General features: G+C 42.3%; 1 pseudogene; it reads right to left on the reverse strand.

Moving 5' to 3' along the window:
• The window catches only part of LOC137260881 (fibrillin-2-like), a 63,068-nt pseudogene that overhangs the window by 2,743 nt on the left and 42,494 nt on the right, over positions 1–17,831 (reverse strand).

Genomic DNA, 17,831 nt, shown 5'->3' on the forward strand with positions numbered 1-17,831 from the left:
ATTCATGCCGTTTATTTGATGTATAATGCTTCATGCGCCCAAACGTACCTTGGTATGCATGTATGACAGTGTAAGTGGTGAAATGGGCTGTCTTGCACTCCACCTCAGTCCCGGTCTGGAGTGATGTAGCAACACCCTCAAATGACCACGTGTTAGTAGCGGTATCCAAGAAGACGCATTGCGCCACCTGTCCCTGGTTGACTTGGTCCGAGTTCAAGGCCAAGGTGATTGACGCTGGCTTCTGCAGTCCTGTGACCGACTTCTCTTCATCTGAAAGTATACAACTGGGACTTTATACTGTGTTTGTAATGGTATATCGCGGAAGGTAATTTATGATCTCAGTGTGTGCAAGTGATGGTGATGGTGATCCAGCATACGAGCTCAGTTAGCGGGCTGAAACTTTATGGATCAAAGTGCACGGCAACAAAATAGAGGTATTCATTTCTACTACTACAACTACTACTACCAGTATTACTACTAATACTAATACTAATACTACCACGACGACGACGACGACGACGACGACGACGACGACTACTACTACTACTACTACTACTACTACTACTACTACTACTACTACTACTGGGGCGCGGTGGGCGAGCTGGTTAAAGTGCCAGACAAGTGATCCAGCGAGATTGAGGTACACAACCCTGTGTACTTAAAAAAACCCACGAATCCGTTGGTATATGACCAGATGGTGGTGACATGAACACGTGCATACACCTAGTTGCGGGTACAGCAATGTTCAGTAAACGTGGACAAAGTACTGTGACTATGTGTCCCAGTCCACCCAGTTGTGAATTGGGTACCTTGTTAGGATGAGAGTGCCACAACAAAACTCGGTGCGCCCAGTGGCAGCAAGAGTTGTATAGTCCCCAGGGAGTTGGGATTGATAATACGATGTGACTTTGAAACTGACATACAATTATCGAGGGAACCATATACCAGCGCCTTGAGCAAGCACTAGACCCATGGATATGTGTGCTATATAAATATCCTGTAATAAATAAATACTACTACTACTACTACTACTACTACTACTAAATACACCACCACTATCGTTATGATTACTGCATCCAAGCAAGCTGAACTGTGTTTAGAATACTACTATGCATGCTGCTATAGAAGCATCTCTAAACATGACAGAGTTTATTCGGGTGAACGCACCTGATGCATGTCATTGTATCCAAACTACACTGAAATGTTCACCCTAGTCTATACAACTATCGCGGTCATAAAACTGTCACGATTGCATCTAATGACACCAATACCGCACTTGCTGGTACTCTTACGGTTGCACCTAATGACACCAACACTTCACTTGCTGTTAGTGTTACGGTTGCGCCTATTGACGCAAATACTGCAGTTGCTAGTACTGTCACGACTGCACCTAACTGCAGCCACTGATGCTGTTACTCACTCGTAGACGGGTCCACGAAGGAAATGTCAATGATTGGTGCTATAGCTGAGGACGACTGGGTGACAGTTGGTGGAGTAGTTTTGAAGGAGGTGACCTTAATCACCACGTTCTTGTAGCCAAGCCTGCAGATAAACACGTCACCGTTATAGTCAAGCTGAGTGAGTGAGTGAGTGAGTTTAGTTTTACGCTGAACTCAGCAATATTCCAGCTATATGGCGGCGGTCTGTGAATAATCGAGTCTGGACCAGACAATCCAGTGACCAACAACATGAGCATCGATCTACGCAATTGGGAACCGATGACATGTGTCAACCAAGTCAGCGAGCCTGACCACCCGATCCCGTTAGTCGCCTCTTACGACAAGAATAGTCGCCTTTATGGCAAGCATGGGTTGCTGAAGGCCTGTTCTACCCCGGGACCATCACGGGTACATGCATGGGTTGCTGAAGGCCTATTCTACCCTGGGACCTTCACGGGTACATGCATGGGTTGCAGAAGGCCTATTCTACCCCGGGACCTTCACGGGTACATGCATGGGTTGCTGAAGGCCTGTTCTACCCCGGGATCTTCACGGGTACATGCATGGGTTGCTGAAGGCCTATTCTACCCTGGGACCTTCACGGGTACATGCATGGGTTGCTGAAGGTCTATTCTACCCCGGGAATAGCCAACCTGATACACATAGTGGGGCCCAGATTTTTTAAGCTCTCTTAGCGCTAAGATAGTCGTAAGTTATGCTAATATGTGGCACTTACGACTATCTTAACGCTACAATACGAGAGACTACAGGACTTGTCAACATGGGTAATTCTTATTACAGTTTTGAAGTATTCAACTGAGCATACGACAGAGAATTGTTTTCTTGTCAGTCCATCGTCTTACTACTGACCAATGTGTTTTTTTTTCAAACTGAATGTCGGACTTCATTGGAGAGGATCAAAGGACACATTATTGTATGCTGCAGATTAATACAATGTTGTTTTACGCCGGTCTTAGCAATATTCAGCAATTTCATGGCGGGTACACCAGGACTTGGATTTACACATTGTGCACAAATGAGGCATCGAGCAGAGGTTTCAACCACTAGATCTCCCCACTGCCATGTGTAAGTGGTCAAACCAGAGACTTAACATATCTTGAAAGTACAGTTCCCCTACTTTTTTTAAAGAGTATATCTTGTCAAATCATTTCATAAACCATTACCGTCTGTAAAATTGAATTCCGCAATGTACTGACTTTCTGATGTATGATATGTACTACAAAGGTGATGTCATATCATAAATGCGGATCGCCAAAAGAGACAGTTTCAGTATGGCTCCCATGGTAGTCATTAAAATTAAATAAACACACGTCATACTTTGCCAGTTTGCAGAGAAGGTGGATAGATGGCTTGTCATCAAAATAACTCTTACTTTGATCTGACACTTTCGCCGAAGCTTATCTTCACATCGTTGTTGCTTCCGTCCTTGACCTTCAAATCGTCCCCGGGTATGTCATTGACGACGCTCAGTCGAGATGACGTTAGGTCATAGGTGGCCGAGTTTCCATATTCAATGCCACTGGTTGCCGCTAAATCAGCTTTGGCCTCTACTGCCGCGATCCCAGTACTGGAAGCACCTGCAGCCTTAGCATGCGAGATCCAGGCATTCAGGCGAGCAAGGTAACGTTCAGGAACTCTGACGTCATTGCTGATGAAGTAGTCGGCGACTTTCCCTATCTGAGACGCGAGAGTATCAAATTCAGCAGCTGTGAACGCCTGTGGTGGGACTGAGGTCAGGATGTCGAAGAAAGTGCTTGCGGATGCGTCGTTCATAGTCCTCTTGGTGGCAATGTCACTGACCAAGGATACAAGGTCTGCTGGTAGGGAGCTCTCCGCCGTCTTCCCGTAAAGCGTACCCAGAAGAACCGCGGCTTCCATGGACCGGCCTACAAAGGCGAGAAAAGGTCAACTTGTATCTGCTGCCGTTTTCATTACGTGATGATTATCAGCCAAGCCCAAATTAAGTCTTTACACAAATCTTCAACCGATTAAGTTCATTACGTGAAATGCATTTTCCTGCATTTTCTCAAATTTCAGTAAAACTTCAGTCATAACTCAGCGTTTGTTTCCAGAAAATGGGCCCAGATCGAGGAGATGGGTTCGGGAACGGATAGAAAAATATTCTATACTAAACAACAAAAGAAATACAATTTTCTCAATAAAAATCTCCCAAAAGAAAACGGTCATGTTTATGTCTTGTATATAAGAACTTGAGCCGCTGTTCAGTATTGTTATAGTAGGGGCATGCATTAGACAATATCAGTTTGGTCAAATCAACGAACAGGGCCATACACGTAGATGTAATATCGGACCAAAAGCGGAATCAAACCCCGAATCACAGGATGCTTGTGTTTGCAAGGGACGCAACTCTCAACAGCAACTTGCGGTGTCTCAGAGGACTAGCCCACTCGCATCCTAAATGCCCTAAATATACTTCCTAGGCTTCTTCTGGACGACTCTAAATTAGGCATATAAAATCAAATATTGCAATTAGTTAGAGACGGAAATAGTGACGTCACCTAAAAAAGAGGCCAATAGTGGAGTATGTGTCCATCATTTTTCTCATAACAAATATCTCAAATTAAATGTAATAACCTGTAGATCTGCATTGTGTGAGAGTAATGTATCAAAACGATACTTCACTTAAATATCAGGCAACTAAAGAACGGAATTAATGGCGTGAGAATGTTAATCGTGATACAATTATTTTCCAGATTGATCGGTTAAACACTGAGGGATACAGATAATATGTTCATTCATCCTATTACAGTCAGCTCAGCTCTGAAGAGCGGTCAACAATTGCATATTGGCAGAAATTTTTCCATAAATTGTTGGTCTGTAAATAATCGAGTCTGGACCAGATAATCCAGTGACCAACAACATGAGCATCGATCTGCACAATTGGGAACCGATGACATGTGTCAACCAAGTCAGCTAGTCTGACCATCCGATCCCGTTAGTCGCCTCTTACGACAAGCATAGTCGCCTTTTATGGCAAGCATGGGTTGCTGAAGGCGCATATTCTACATATTTCCCCGAGACAAAATGGCCATGTCCTCACTTTGCGACTTTAATCGATTGATCTCAGCCTTTATTTCCGCAACCACTGCGTCGGTCCCCGAGACAGAGTTCACAGTCGGCACCACGCAACTCAGTGTCTTGCACAGCCCGTTCTCGCCTACCATGCAAACCTAGAAATAAAACAATGAGATAAATGCTACCCGACTGACAAACACTCTTCAGCAACCTTTCATCACACTTTCTCTATCAGTTTGCAATTTTGCAAGCGGGTGGTCTCTTCAGTCCGTGTAATATTATCTCCCTTCACAAAATACAATGTTCTGCTCCATGTCTCCCGAAAACCAGGAATTAGGAAAAGAATATACAGACTTTGATAAGTAAATGTGATAGAATACGATTTCTGCAAAAAGCAGAATCAGCTGGAGAGATTCCGATTATCTTAAGTTTATGTTATATGTGTTTATGAATTATTATTAAATGATGACACCAAGTGTTCGCGAAAATTTGAATGTACCTTGGTCGTTCGATGCCTCCGTCACCAACACATACAGGTACAAAGACTGAACACCAAAATAGTCCCTTCATGTGCTCTTTAAGTCACTTCCTTGGCCGTTTGACATGCCTTTCGTCGGACGGAGAACATTACGGTGTAATCGTCACTTTGGAACAGTTTGGCAATGTGACTTCATTCATGTAGACTAAAGAGAGCTGAGTTTATGACCGCTGAAGCGTCAGTCAAACCGAAGAGTTTGGAAAATCCAGAAAAATCGGAAGGGTTTTGGAAGTTACATTGCTCATATTCGTGGGTGCCTATGAACACATTTAGGAGGTTGGTGAGTAAGGTTTTATGCCGCATTTAGCAACGTTCAAGCAATAATGAATCACGAGATTCCAGAAGTGGGGTTCACACATTGTATCTAGACTGGGAATCAAGACCCAATGAGCAGCGATGAGCAGCACTTTTCACCTCTGAAAGACAAGGTCACATGTGACACTTTAGATGTGAATACGTATCATGATGCCATCCACCAAACGCCTTAAACAACAAATCTTTGTTCTTGTGAAACGAACAATCTCGATCTGTCCTTCTTGCAGTCATCATATCAGGTGAAGGTAGCTGTAAAGCATGACCTCATCACGAGGTCAAGGTCACTGTACAGGCGGCTAAAGAAAATGATCCCCACGAGCAATAATCGTAAACGTTTTTTTTTTCAGGCAGATGAAATTGTGAAATTTAACTCCTCACCTCAACATGGAAGATATTCCCTGCACCGGTGTAGGCACGGGGTCCAATGACGCTGAAATCCCCTGTGCTCTGTTTCTGTGACAATCCCATGTATTGGCCGGGGGAGGTCTGAACCAACAGCATGTACGTCAGTCCACCCTCACCGGCCACCTTCCTAGTCGTAATTGATATCTACAAAAACAAACCCAGAGACAGAGAACTAAGCAAATTGTGCACGTGTCTTTCGCGTGACCTTTACACACCGTGGCATTTGGCTACGCGCCGTGATATAAACGTAAATATGTACAGATATAACCAACACACTAAATCCGCAGCCTCTGATATACTGTTTAGTTAACAGGAATAGAATTTGAAACACCTTATCTATCATGTGAAACTGACAGCTAGCATATTCAATATCAAATCATTTAAAATGACACCTGGTGTCAAACGACTAGTACATCCAGCTCTAACGTCACCAACAGAATATCCAAATAATTATCTGAACCTGAAACTAGTAGAGTCTGAACCAGACAACCTAGTGATCATCATCATGAGCATCGATCTACGCATCTGGGATACAATGACGCGTGTCTACCAAATCAGCGAGCGATCCCGTTAGCCGCCTCTTACGACGAGCAAGGCTGCTGAAAACAAAGCCAACCCGGATCTTCACGGGCGACAGACCTGGGTTACTAAAGACCAATTTCAACCCGGATCTTCACGGATCCACACGACTAGTGCGGGTTGTAATTGACACAGTCTTCAACACATATCAGTCGGGCATGTGTCTTCTTTGAAGTACAGAAAGTGAGGATAGCAACGTACCTTACTGAGCTCGGTGTAAGAGGATGGACACTTGAGCTTGCCGCCTGATAGACCCTTAATTACATTCAGGATAACCGTTGTCTTGGTTTGACCGCCATTCACATCCGTTATTGTAGCCTGTAGATTGTACTTATTACCGCCTTCAATAACGTCTGTAAGTAGATCAACCATTTCAACCACTTTTGCCCTTCATTTGAGTCCATCAGTTGGGTCCCAACTGACCATGGGTCATTCATCTGATACTGTTATGACGTTTAAGACTAAACTGGATCTTGCTTTCAACCAAAATCATTAATTTAATGTTTCAAAATACATACTGGTATCAAATCAACATTTGAAACCTTTAAACAGGATCGTTTATTTTTCACACTTTACGTTGTGTATGGTGCGCATTCACTGTTGAAACACTGGATTATAAAATATAGATATGTCAGGTACCTTTTCCGACAACCAGGAACATCATGTATGTGTTGTCAGGCAGTGCGTCAGTGTACTGGTCATCTATAGCTGCGTCTAAGTTCAGAGCCTTGACATCTGAAGGGAAGGTAAATAAACTATAATGAGTCTCCAGTCAAGCTTATCCAAAGTAATAAGTCTCCACTAACGAATTACTCTTTATCCGTTCTAACTTGGTCTACACCAACTATCCCGTCTCTATCCACTCTAACTATCCCGTAAACACCACTCTAGACCACCTTAAACTGTCCTGCCGTCCTGATCCACACTACCTTATCTACAGATTCTTATCAAGTCCTTTCCCTCGTTAGTCATGCTATCCTGTAAGACCTCGCTGTACACCTCTTGCCGAACCCCACTCTATCCCTTCCTACTCCACAACTTCTTACTCTGCCCCACCCCATCCTGCCCTAAGTCTCTCCACACCCTGTTACTCTTTCCCAATCCAAACATGTCCTAGCCGCTCCACACTCTCTTTGTCTCACCCTGTCACGTCCTAGCCGCTCCACACCCTCTGACTGTCCACCCCATCTCGTCACTACCCACTTTACACCCTCTTACTCTGTCCCAACCTGCCACACCGACACCGACAGTCCTAAGCCCCATGTGTTGTATTTACCCCCACGTGACTCGCTTGACCACACCGTGTCGCTGATGGCTGCCGACGACGTGCAAGTGACCACAACCAATGTCCGGTCACCTGGCCGCACCTTTGGTCGATTGTTCGTTGCAAAACACTGCAGAGGGCATACAAAATGACATAATATAAAATTATTACCCTTGCGCTGATAAATGACTTGATATATAAAAAAGTACACCACAGTCCGTTTGAGACCAAATGATTACGATTAATTGCAATATGACACGAAAATAGACGTGAAAGAATCAAACCAACGCGGAGTGCAAAAAGAGACCAACTCCCCTAAAAATTGCATAATTTTGTCACAAAAATAAAAACATTGTTTAAGAAACAAGTCATCATTTATTTGTGCGTTTTCCCAATTTGTTGCAAGAACGCAATGGCACCTAATGGAACAAAGAGAGCTGGGTTTAGTTCCCTACATACGTCCAATGGCTGAATATTGCTAAAACTAAACTCACTCGATAGTAGATTTTCCTTACCTTGGCATGCACCCGGCGCACGGACGCCAGAGAAACCATTCAGTGCTATCTGCTTTCTTTGACGTCCGCGCGTCGGGCTAAAGACTCAACAATTGTTTTGTCAGAGCGTGGATTTCACTACCCTTGGTCACTAAACAACGGTTATACCTTTGATAAGATAATTAAGCTTATTTGTCAACCAGCGGTCCTGTAAGTGTAAGTCAGGTTCTTGACTTTTAACATCTCCAGTCTTATCTTACATCGCGACTTTTGTTTTATTGTTACTTGATGATATCCTAAGCTGAGGAGCACAGACGTCTGCGACAGTATCAGTTAAATGGTTTCTTGATCGCCATCAGGTGAAAATCTGAGAAAGTGAAACATACGTACCACTGGTGAAGTTCCGCTCACGATGTCAAAGGTGACACTCACTGAGCCGGTTTTAGCGCCTGCAGTTGCAGTGAGCGTTACTGTACATTGTGTCCCCGCCGAGAACAAGGACGGGTCTATTGACAGTCGCGAGCCGTTTGTTGATTCACTGGCTTCAATACAAGAGCCAATACTGTTTCCCTGAAAACAGAACAATTTTTCCCTTTCGAAGTAGCATGTAACGAAAATACCCCCTTATAACTGAAAACTGCAAGGTTCACATTTTGGTCTGCGTCAAATAATCCAGGACACACAAAAAACGGTAGCGCTAAGGTAATCACAACTCTCATACTTCGGTGTGTGCTGATGACAGTCGTAAGGCTAAGGTGATCGTAACTTACATACTTTAACATAGGCTTACGACAGTTGTACCGCAGTGATCGCTTTGAGCAAAGCAATTGGAGCACAACGACTATCTTAAGATTACGATAGTTACGATCACCTTAGTGCTAAGATAGCGAAACAGGATCCAGTCACGCAAAACTGCAATCCAGGATTGTCAAAGACAAGCATATGTTTTCCCCATTTCACTTACATACTGTTTTACCGTGCATCATGTTTCATATATACTCTTTAAAAAAGTAATGGAACTTCAATGACATTATTTGTATTTATGATTAAAAGTATTTAGTAGGTTTATCGGAGTCAGTGTTGATATGATATTATTGAATGTTTTGCACTTCCTTACAACCATAGTTATTTGTAATGTAGTCGCTTTTGAAAGATGGTTGGTATATGGCATGTAATTTGCATGTATACGATTTTCATTTTAAAACAAACGACTAGAAACAAACACTAACAAATGTGTGATGCAAGATCAGTGTCAAAATTAATGTTCTAAGTGATTTCTCGACCTTCTTGAAAAAACGTCAAAATCAAGAATGGGACCCCATGCACGTATATGGGGCTCCTGCGCTCTGCACGTGCATACCATGTGCTGTCTTTAGGGGTGGTAATAGAGGGAAATGGTGATGTGTTCATAAGATGTCTGTCCTTGAAACGTTTGTTAACGTTTACACTTCTCATCCAAACTAAACGTTCATTATCCCATACTTTTTGAAGAGTATATATCAGGTGGCACGTCTCTCAGTTTGCCATGTTTCACTGGAGTCCTTAAATGAACGTTCCTTCTGCGGTCCGTATCAGTCAAGCAATATATGTTCTGCCTTTCAACAAGATCAACCGCCTGCTCAAACCGTATTGGCAATACAAAGCCTGCGATACGGTTTGTTTGTCTATTTGTTTGTTCTTTAACGCCGTACTCAGCAATATTCCCTCACTCCCCCTCTTCGGCGGTGGCCTGTAAATAATCGAGTCTTGACCACATAATCCAGTGATCAACATCAAATGGGATACTATGACTTGTGTCAACCAAGTCTGATCACCAGATTCCGTTGGTCACGGGACAAGCATGGTTTGCTAAAGAACCCACCCCAAGCGTTTGTGATCATTTCGTGGTACTTACACTGCTGTCGCTCCCAGGTGCTGACCACGAGTACGCGATCGTAGCTGTCGGATCATCCGGGTCCGTCGTATATGAGCCATCGAACACCTGTGGTCCACTGTTTACACTTGCCGTGCGTTCTTCGCCACCTACAGCGACAAATTCACATCCGTTATGGGATGAAACGTAGACCTGAATACCTTAATATTCTGGTCAACAAGAACAGCTGCAAGAAAGAAGTGTGCCTGGTCCTTAACGTGTTAATACGTGACGGCCATAACATATATAGATATCAAGAATACAGGATCTGACGCAGGTCATTTTCTATTTCCGAGTCATCAAAGCTTGTGTAATTCACACTCATTTCAAAAGAAAGCCGTGTTGGTACAGACGTAATATGCTCACAGTGAGTAACTCTTCATCATATCAGACACTGGTTGTCATGGACAGCTGACATTTAAAGATGCATTATTTGCTAGCGCGGTAATAACAATCTTAAAACCGTCGTACGTACCATCAATAAACACTTCCAGGTCACTGCTGGCTACCACGATTGTCAATTCACGAGATGCGGACACGGAGGAGTTCGATGCGAGGGAGACCGTCAAGGTTACCGTGATGGTGTGTCCAGCTGCAATGTGTCAGATGATATAAAGCAGTTGGAATGGTCTCTGTGTACAAGAACTACGTTAATAGATCAGTACACCATATACATCATCTGATCTCCATGAGTTTGGAAATATATACAGTGCCGAGCACAAAATGTGCCCACTTTCAAAACGGATTTGAGAAAGAATTGTAAACATGTTATTAAAATGTTACTATCCTTGCTTGAAAATGATGCTGGAATATATGTCGAAGCGTCGTCTGTACAGAATAAAGCAGTTGTATATATCTATAAAATATAGTCCTCATTCTGCAAAATGTTACTATGCTCGACCTTTTTGAGTTAATAGATGTGTTGCTGATTATTTCATGTGGCTGTTAACACACTTTCTACAGACGTTGTAGCACGTGATGACGGTGATGATGATCACTATCCATCACTAATGATTGATGACCACTCATCGATTGATTGATCGATTTATCGGTCGATCGATGGAATGATTGATTGTGGTGGTGATGATGAAGCAGTATACACATGACGCCAGTGATTATACAAAGGGAAGAGTCCACCGATAGCAAGGGCACGTCATTCCACCCGCTTAGGATGCACTCCAAGACAAATCTATTGTAATTCTTCAAAGGCATTTAGGAGTTGACGTAGCAATAGAGGACAAAGTTAATGGATACCAACTTCTTGAGTTTATTTTCAAGACGTTTCGGGGCTTATCCTAGCCCAGTCATCAGGGGCTGAACTGAACAGTAAGGCTAACTGTTAACTCTGCCCATGACCTCACAATGCTTTAATCTTTAATCCTGTAAATTTATTGTACTTTCTCTTTTTTCAAACTTTTCCTCCACATACATCTGTCTTCCGTGCCCTGATCTTTGTCTGCTCAATTGGATATGTTGTTTTATTTGTTACATTCAGTATAAGTCTCTTCCTCATAATGAACATTCCTGCTTGACAACGACACAAGAACCTGTATCTAACCACAGGCAAACTAACGGGAGTGGGTTGCGCAGCATAGAGAAAATCACCAGTTACCAGCATAGGTTGGCAACGTACTATCCCCGCTTCGGTTCGAAAAATATTTTTCATTTCAAACTAAAATCTCGCCACCATCAAAAGAATATACCAATTTCTTCACTGGATTGTGCTCTCTCATTTCCGCCCCCATGTTGAACAATTACTTGCGTGAAATATTTTTATTCAACATTCTAAGCGCAACTCGTGGTATATCAGACCGTTCTTCGCCTCCATCCACCCCTTCCAGCTTCCGGTTGAACGGAGTGAAGGAATGGGAGGGTATTGTTCCATATGGAATACTTACAATTACCTCCCCTTCTTAATTCGCCCATTACCCCTGAAGTGTTTTTATGCAGAAGTAATGTTATGTAAATTCTAACAATAGCGACGACTGAAATGACAAATAAACTCCAACAGGTTCATGATAAATTAGGCAATATGGTATTTCTTTTTAATTTCTGCTTATTCTTGTTACCGTCATTCCGTTCAACCGGAAGTAAGCAGGGTTAATGGAGGCGAAGAACGATCTGAATACCACGGGTGGCGCTTAAAATGTTCAATAAAACTTATTTCACGTGAGTAATTATTAAACATGGGGTAGATAATCTGAGAGCACAGGCAACTGAGGAAATGGGACTGTACCTTTGATGGTGGCGATATTATATTTTGACATGAAAAATATTTTTCGATCCGAAGCGATGGAGGTACGTTGCCAACCTTTGCTCGCTTCGCTCGCATATAGCAAGACGTGTCAAATTCCCTATGCTGCGTGGCCCCTATGCTACAGTTTCTCTATGCTACAGTTTGCCTGTGATCGAACCTGTACAGAAGGCGTTACCCATAAAGTTTGTTCAGTATTGTACATCCAAACTTCTAAAACACTCAAACAAGATATTTGTCTCCCTATGAATCGCAACCTAAACAAATCAATCGTGTGTCGTATCGTGCAAAGCTTGCACCGGTGTATCTGAATTGTGACTACCACATACGCGGAAAGTCTCTCGCCCTGACTTGATAGACTTGGTCATCCTGCCTGTCTGCGTTGATGGTCAACCCAGGGGTGTTACTGAACGTCCACCTGTAGTCCAACTCGCTCTCGGTTGGGGCTCCCGGGCAGATGGAGGGCCAGGCTAGTCCGAACAATTCAAATCTGAAATAAAAGTAAAATGACGTTGCATACCAGTTCTCCCAGTCTATTCGAACTAAAAGTATTTTAATGAGGCTACTGCAATCTGGTGCATCAGATTTTGAAATACCCTTCACAGGTGTACCAAAATATTTTTTACAATCTCCCTTACTCTGTGTTGGCCGGAGCACTGGCGAGGTCCACCACCGTCTCAATGCTGACTTCGGGAGGATAGGCCGAGGACTTCGTCACTGTTTCCTGACACGTTGAGCATATGTCGAATATTGTACACACCCTCAGAGCCACAGTGTACGAAGTACCAGCCTCGAGGCCGGTCCAGCTAGCATAGCCATCTAGGGGTTCAGCTGGAATCAAAGTCATAGAGGTTCTTTTACTTGCGTATGTATTTTGAAAGTTATAAAGTTATTTACTTATACTGAATTTTAGTAATTAACAATTTCACAATAAAACGCAATTAAATCTTGTTCGTTCGTTTGTTTCTTTGTTTAACTCCACAACTTTGTAAATGATCGTGTCTTGTACAGACAAAACCAGTGATTGTCTTCACTGGACATCGATCTAATATGCAATTAGGAAGTGACGTTACCAACCAGATCTGCTAGCCTGACCACCCAATCCCGTTAGTCGCCTCTTACGACAAGCACATTGCTCCTCGAAGGCCAATATTCTAACCGGGATCTTCGCGAGTCCAAGTTAATTTTGTACCATATCCAGGAGTGTCTGATCAAATACATGAATGGTTGTGAAGGTGCAACTGAATGACGTCAGCGACATGAAAGGTTCTGCATCACCCCATAATTACATTTGGCTTTCACAACAAAGAGTGAATGAGTTTAGTTTTACGCCGTTTTAACAATAATTCTGCAATACCACGACGGGGGACTCAATATATGGGGTTGACACATACACAAAGGAGGGTATCCGTAACAACGCCTTGTAGGTTAAGAAGACATGTTACTTACTAAATGCCACATTTGTGCTGGGAGAAATGGTCCATGTGTAGAACAAGCCATAGACTCCCCCTCCTCTACTGCTGACCCCGTGCATAAGTAAATCAGTGCACGTATCAATCGAGGTAGGTCCAGTAATGACACACGTCGGGTTGCCAGTAGCCTCTGAAACAGTAACATTTGTGTTTAGTTGGGGTGGGTGGAGGTGTTTGTTTGTTTGTTGTTTTTTGTTGTTGTTTTTTTGTTGTTGTTGTTTTGGGTTTTTTTTGGTTTTTTGGGGGCTTTTTGGGGTTTTTTTGTTCCCATTAGTCGCCTCTCACGACAAGCATGGGCTGAGGACCAGTCCTAACCCGGATGTTGAGGAATGATGGTTGGCTGGCTTCTCCAATATGGGAATAGATGGTATACATTGTGTTTGGTTGTTTCTAACGTAGCTTAGTTGGTTTCTTAAACCGCAGTCATGGATATATGAGAACAGTGAAACTACGTTCGAGCAAATTTTAAAAAATTGATGCTTTCGAGGCAAAGTTTAATTAACATGTAAGAGCGTTTTATATCGTCCACATCAAACGTTTAGACATACGAAAGCTCTAACAACATGTTATGTCTATGTATATGGTTACATCGAAGCTGAATTTCTCCACTAACTTTGGGGAACCAACTGCAAACCTTATGCAGATGGAATGCATGAGGATCATGTATCAAATTGCTGAAAAGCATGTGCAGGTATGGTGCATGTGAACAGTTGCGTTTTGGTGTAAAGTTTTGTAAAGAATTCGCCAATTTTCATTTGAGTTTCAGATTTCAGATTCAGATTTCAGAATCAGTTTATTCAGTATTTAGGGCCTTGACGCCAACAGTACAAATACAGATGCATTTTATGCTCACGTGGTATGCTTTACATATCTTGCATTAAAACATGTTTTAAATACATTGCGGTCGTTTTAATAACATCAATATTTCTAGAATTTATAAGATTGGACAATGTATGTTTATCTGTAACATGCAGTGAGATAAATGGGAGTACAATGAGTAAACTGTACATACAAACATTATATGAAATTCATTCTCAATATCCCCTAAATTACAGTTTTTACAAATGGATTCACTTAGGTCGGACAAATCCCTTTTAGATTTACGTGCATGATTAACTCTAAGATCATGAAAATCTATTCTTAATTTACAAGAGAGCACTGAGTTTCACTATTTATTTTTTAAAAAATGACAATACATGTTTCAACGAAACGAAGTTGTTTTACAATACATCAATTCATGTGTAAACAGTTCCTTTAACCAGTGTGGAATATATTGGAAATTTAGTTTAGAACAGCTGACTGAAGTAAGTGGCTATATTTACACAAGTAAGTCTAAACGTTTGATGGGGAGTATATAAATTTATATTTTGTTCACCGAACCATGTATGTATACACCCCTGCATCTGAATACAAACGTCAACAGTTGGAAAAGATGTCCATGGTGCATGTTTGTGTTGTGTTGCGTTGTGTCGCCAGATAGTCAAAAGCAACAGTTACTACTCCTGCCTAATGTGTCTCGGGGTCAGATGAAGGACTAACGAAGATAAATAAATATACGCGACCAAACCTTACCACTATCATAAAATAATCAAAGCTAAAATCAAGGAACATTGTACAATTTAGATTATATCGTAATTTTGTTTAATCAATTACGTCCAGGTAAGTTTTATTTGGGATTTATTTGTTGTTTTACGCCACATTCAGCAATATTCCAGATATGTATCTGCGGTCTGTAAATAACTGAGTCTGAACCAGACAATCCAGTGATCAATATCATGTGCATCGATCTAAGCAATCGACATGTGTCGACCAAATCAGCAAGCCTGACCTCCCGATCCTCTTAGTCGCCCCTTAAGACAAGTATGGTTTACTGAAGACTAACGCTAGCCCGGTTCCAAGTAAGTAAATCTCTGTGTACCCGATGGTTCGTAGACTGTGAATGTCCCCCAACTGGCACCCAGTGCTGCAGCGGCCGTTACCCTACAGTACAGGGTGTATTCTCCAGCTAGGGAACAAAAGAACATCATTCATACATCAGTCATTGTATCAATGTATCTCATTCCTAACAAAATCAATATCGCGCCATGAAAGAATACCAACCAGTAAGGGCCCCGGGACTACATTTTCGAAGCTCTTAGCGCTAAGATGGTCGTACGTTAATGTTAATACAGAGCACTTACGTTAATGTTAATATAGAGCACTTACGACTTCGCCAAGAGAGCTTCGAAAATCTAGGCCCCGATCCTCAAATCGTTCGAAACGTTATGACATATCGTAACCCTATACTACACCAATGCAATACGAATGACGTAATGCTAAGAAAACGTTGCGGCTAACGTCCCTGGATTATATCTAGGTACTCTAGACGTACAAGGCAAAAAATAGACACGAATGGATCACTGAAAATCAACGATGGCGCCTGGGGTTCGCGAAAAGGCGTAGCCAGATGGGGAATCGAACCCCGACCTTCATTGTGACGAGCGAACGCTTTAACCACTAGACTACCCGACCATTATATGTAGAGTCTATGTAGTCATAGCTTACTTTTATTTTCATCTCAAAACAGCCCAAAAAATTTAGAACTTAAATTGTGCAGTGAAAGGAAATATACGAAGATTTCAGAGTGTTACGGAATATTCCGAAAGCATGTCAAAAATACCAGTTTTCGATCAGTGTATCCAAATCATATTGTATTCATGTTTGAACCAGTAATACCGGTAATATACAGTTATACTGCGCAGCCCTACTTAAGATAGTCCGTGGATTATATTGCGTATTCAACGCGAGATTAAGGTCAAGGTTATGGGTTCAGTACATTTCTAAGTTGCTATGAGGAAAATATATGTAATGAGGTGTATCACCCAATCGTTGTACCGGCTCTTACATGCAGATCGTTCAAGTTTCATGCGTGGCTAAACTGGCAAATACACAAAATTGTATTGGATCACAATACCTTACGTCCAACGAGAGTGACGACTTGTCAGACTATATCAAATTACTCATACCTTCTAATGAAAATGCTTCAATGCTGACTTCGATGTGTGTACGGTTACTACGTGATGTTATGGGTACCCGGTGTTCTGTTGTTGATTCTGTGAGTTTAGCCACACACTGCACCGATGCCGAGGACAAGCTTGTGCCAGTCACTTCCAAAGTCTGAAATAATTGAATGTGTGAGTGACACCAGAAATTGGTTTACACATTGTACCCAGGTGGGGAATCGAACCAGAACCTTCATCATGGCGAGTGAAACCTTTACCACTAGGCTACCGTACCGCCCCCTTAAACGTATTAAGAAGCTTGTTCAATTCACAGTCTGCAATTGTAAAACACATAATAGACTGCTGAGATTGTGTTTCCTGAAAAATGAACCTTGAGCAAAAACGGAAAACAGAACAAAAACGAGAGAAAGTGCAAAGGGATGAAGAATCGACGGACAGGTCAGTCTGTACATCATCCAGGGGCAGGGCTGGACCTCCGGTCAGGGTACGAATAAGTCATGTTTAGATAAAACGTAGCACTACAAAATAATATGAGAATACGGAGCCAGCAAAGGGAGGAAACAAAGGTGTCGAGACATACATGTATACCTTGAAGATTATCGAGGATGAAGACCAGCATAATAAATTCTAACCCTGAACTTCAATGATCGCCAGAGACTGAACGGTTTCCTTCGTGCTGCACTTTGTGTGTATTTACAGAAGACTACTGACTTACCTGAGCCTGGTCTATGCGGACCAGTGTAGGCCTGACGTCGGTGACCGCGATGCAGGATGTGCCGTCGCCATCACACACTTCACAGACATCCATAACCTTCGGTGTCACTCCAGTGTCTCCCCCTATGGACAAAAAATGTAATAAAATCTTTTCCCAGTAATATCCAATCTGGGCTACCTGATCTTGCAGAGCAGGCATCCCTGTGCAATGATCAAAATATTACTCAACCAGCCATTATATTTCGCACGATCGACAGGGTGAGATTACATTTTAGAAAGTAAGTTTACGTCGGGTATTAGAAAAATATTTGTATGATTAGAAGCCATGCCTATTGATTCACAAATTTTGAATTCACAGTGACGTCATAGTGGGTCAAATATCCCAT

The sequence above is a fragment of the Haliotis asinina genome, chromosome 14 (assembly GCF_037392515.1).
Source record: "Haliotis asinina isolate JCU_RB_2024 chromosome 14, JCU_Hal_asi_v2, whole genome shotgun sequence".
Lineage (NCBI taxonomy): Eukaryota > Metazoa > Mollusca > Gastropoda > Lepetellida > Haliotidae > Haliotis > Haliotis asinina.